This window comes from Propithecus coquereli, unplaced genomic scaffold (assembly GCF_000956105.1).
Source record: "Propithecus coquereli isolate 6110/MARCELLA unplaced genomic scaffold, Pcoq_1.0 Scaffold83, whole genome shotgun sequence".
NCBI lineage: Eukaryota > Metazoa > Chordata > Mammalia > Primates > Indriidae > Propithecus > Propithecus coquereli.
Window position 1 is genome coordinate 3310137 of NW_012154507.1, and position 4214 is coordinate 3314350.

A 4214-nucleotide genomic window follows, 5' to 3' on the forward strand; every position below is an offset into this window, starting at 1 on the left:
TGCTTTTTTAAATACAGTGTTATTTTTATTTTTCTCATAAAATTAGTGGCAGTCTTCTTCAGAGTTGCATCTTATGTGAAATAAATTTGAAATGAGAAGTTCAATTAATTCTTTTCTTAGACCACATGATATTTTGAACATTTTTCACTGAGAAAATACTCTCATTAGGCATTCTAAGGTACTTGGCAAGTCAGAGCAAATTCTACTAACTGGAAGAATCACAATATTTAAGAATTTGTTTTAATTGAAAGGGTAAATATTTTAGCCTCAGTTTCTTTATAGGATCTGTATTTTTATCTCCATTCAGAATACCCTTTTTCAATGATAGAATCTTCAATATTTTAAAGACAAAATTCATCAAGTTGCCTATGATTCTTTTGAATGTTTCACAGATTTTAAGCCTTCTCTATTTCATTTCATTCTGGCACAGAACATAAATTTATACAATTAAAAATAGGAGTTCCATCAAAAGATTCTTCCAACAAGTCAAGATATTCCAAAGTGCAATTACAGAATTTCAAAATTAAATCATTCACCATTTCAGCTTTTCATGTATAATTTGTTCAATTCTTATTTGCTTTTGTAGGGATAAATTTCGGTGTCTTCCTGTGCATAAGGTTTGTTTTCCTTAATTGCATTTCCCTAAAAGCTTCAAAGGCTTCAGTTGAATGCTTTGATTGAAGATTTCTTACTGTTTTGAACTAAATGCAACTAAGATTTAGAGGACTTGTTTCTAATAATACTATAATAATACCATTACTATAGGACGCTTGGATTGTTTTATAAAGTCACTCTTCAAAGACTCAAAGATTTTAAAAATCCAGTTGATGATGGCCAGCAGAGGGAGAAAGCACATCCTACAATGCCAGTATTTTTGTGTATTTAACATCAGTTTGTTAAAAAATTTTGTTGTTCAACTATTCTGGATATAAATACAACTATTTGAAAATTTGACAAGTATGTCTTCTTTTTGGTTTGGCACATTATCTCACAGCTCATTTGGGCACAATCATGAATTATAATTCTAATTCCGAGTACTTTTTTGTTTCATAGATTTCTTAATATAGTTAAGGACATTGTTTTTTCTACAGTATTGTGCTCTACCAAAATTCGTATTACTGTTAAAAATTAAGAATTTTATGTTTAGCATTAAACTTTTCAATGAATTTAGATAGAATTCTCAGTAATGTCAGATGTTTCACTTTCAACAGAATGAACTTCCAGAAGCTTTACTGTGTTTCCATGAACTGAAGGGAAAATTAAACCGTTATTGGAATTAATCTGACTGATTTTCTTTTGGTTTTTTTTTTTTTGTAAATTTCATTTCTCTTTTTTTATCCATTATTTTTCTCATAAGAATCAGAGGCACTGATTTTCTATTTAAAACCCCTGATGACATGGCTATAACGTTAGTATCATTTAACTGTTTGAAAAGTTCTTTTGCTAATGGATACAACACATTAAGTCACTTTTTATGTTTGTAGTAGAAAACTTGGAATCAAAAATGAGCATTTTAATTGCTCTGTACTAGATTTAGACCATTTCTGTCATCTCAGAAAGTTCTGTTGGACAACACTGAAGAGTTATGCTTGACAAAATGTAAACTCACTTTCTGCAGCTATAGAAGTGCAGTTATTAGGCAGTCTTCTCAAGATAATGACTAACTTTTAAAGTAGATACTTCTTCAGGAGTTTTTCATCCTCTGATTTTCCTGTCGTTGGTGTTATCACTATAGCCCCATGGTAAATGTCAGCTAACATTTTGTTTAAGTTATACTTATCAACTTTCCTGAGAAGCAGAAATTTAATATTTAATTTTTTATTAAACACGTACTTGATGTATTTTTTTAGCTTATTGCTACTGAAAGGGTTGTGTTGTTTTTTTTCCCCAAAATTTGAAAAGCATAGCCAAACAATAAAATTAATATATAGTTATTTGATACAGTAAATGACAAAACCACTTAGGAAGAATGTTCAGACTACTTTAGAAGCTCTTCACAGAACTGCTTAACTCTATTTCCTGCCTACATTTCTCATTAATTTCACTATGATTTCCCACAGGCCCCACCAACTGGCTCCTGCAACTTTGTATATCCCCCCATGCAGCTGCTGATGCACTAAGTCAGTAGGAACAGCAACATGAAATACTTCTCCATCACCACTGGAAACTGAAAGAAGTAGCTATCCCTAGGGGCTTAAGTCTGAATTCAGTTTGTTTTTTATCAGTGAATGCCTCACATTTGTTCTTGAAGGGATTTGTTAATTATATTGCATCAAGAAAGGGTTAGAAAAGGGGGAAATGGGTTATCACTGGTCATTTTCCAGATTTAACCATGTGTTAAAGTGAGACGCATTGCATGTGTGTTACACTACTGAACAAGACCATGGCAGAAGCTGGAAATGCAAAGAAGAGGTCTGCCAAACCCACCCCAGCCAATTTTGATGCAACTGATACTAAAATATTTTAAAGTGAAAAATCCAGGACAAATGCCAAACCAACTGGATGCATAAACCAGGAATATCCTGAACGAACTGAGACCTTTGGTCCTCCTGTCTACTTCCTATAGAATAGAGTATGACTCTGCCATCAAGATTATCCTAAACAGGATAACCCCAGTCTTCATTTTTCTTACCATTTTCTGGATTGTCTGCTCCACATAAACTCCCCCATGCTTACTGACTTCATATTTTGGTTGATTTCCTGTTTGGAACTGCCCTCATCACCAGTCTCAATGTACTCAGTCCTACTTGTCCCTTTGACTTCCCGAAGTAAATACCACCTTTCTTATGAATAGGTGGGAATGGGGATCAATCTTTTTCTATTGAACATCCATAGTTCTTTATATGGCTCCTTTTTTGCCACTTACCATATATTATTTTTGTATTTTTATTATATATGTTATATTTTGTATTTTTATTTGCTTTTTTGTATGTGTCTGGTTGGGACACAAAACGAATAAAAGCACTTGGAAGATGAGAGGTTTAAAACAAGTTATGACAGATATAGATATCCATTTGAATAGTCACCTTTGGATAATTGAGCTCATCCATCCATTTATTTATTCAACAAACATTTTTTAAGGTTTCTGTGTCAGAGATTCGTGCTAGGGATACAGTGGTGAGCAAGGTAGACATGATCCTTGCTGTTTCAGAGATAATACACTCATCTTTCTCACATTATTACAAATAAATAATTTTATGCCAAGAGTGAACTGTAGAGAGGATTAAACTCACCTTTTATTTTACAGAATAGGAAGTTAGTAGTCTTTGTTATTGAGGTTTATGTGTATAAAATGAGAAAACAATATTGGCTAGTACTTTGATTTTATTAAAAAATGATAAATGTAAAGGTACCATTCTATAAAGGTTAATATGCCTGAAACTGGATGATTTTTTAATGTATATGTTTCCTTCACAGTTGTATTGTGACTTGTGGGAGTGATGGTGATGTGAGGATTTGGGAAGACTTAGATGATGATGATCCTAAGTCCATTAATGTTGGAGAAAAAGCATATTCATGTGCTTTGAAGGTAGTAAAAACAGTTATATCAACTGATATGAAATGACCCTGGCATGTGATTTTTATGCTTAGGTGAAAAATACTTTTATAGAAGTTTTGAATATAGATGTATGTTTTTGTTTCTCTTATGAAATAATATTTTAAAACGTAATAATGCCATAACTTGCTTACAATTTTCAAAGGTAAACTCTGAATGGTTTGTTAAAAGTGATTAATGGCTATTAATAGTGAACTAATTAAAATATATGGATGAAAACTATGCTTTTCTTTTGAGAAAGGTTTAAATGCTCCCTTTTTTCTTTTGAGGGAAATCTCAGTGGTGTTTTTAGCTCCCTGCTATGGTTTTAATGTGTCTCCCCAAAAGCATGTGTTGGAAACTTAATCCCCAATGCAACAATGTTGGGAGGTGAGGCCTAGTGAGAGGTGATTAGGCCATGAGGACTCTCGTCCCATGAATGGACTAATGCCATTATCTCAGGAGTGGGTTCATTATAAAGGGGAAAGTCTGGTCCTCTTGCGCTCTCTCTCATCCTTTCTTTGCCCTTCTGCCATGGGATGACACAACAATAAGGCCCTCTCCATATGCTGGCTTCTCGATCTTGAACTTCCCAGCCTCCAGAATCATGAGCCAGTAAATTTCTGTTCATTATAAATTACTCAGTCTGTGTTGTTTTGTTACAGCAGCACAAAACAGA

General features: G+C 33.3%; 1 protein-coding gene across 1 annotated transcript in view; it reads left to right on the plus strand.

The window, feature by feature from the left end:
* WDHD1 (WD repeat and HMG-box DNA binding protein 1) overlaps positions 1-4214 on the plus strand; it is a 98724-nt gene that overhangs the window by 18567 nt on the left and 75943 nt on the right. The window lies entirely within an intron of this gene.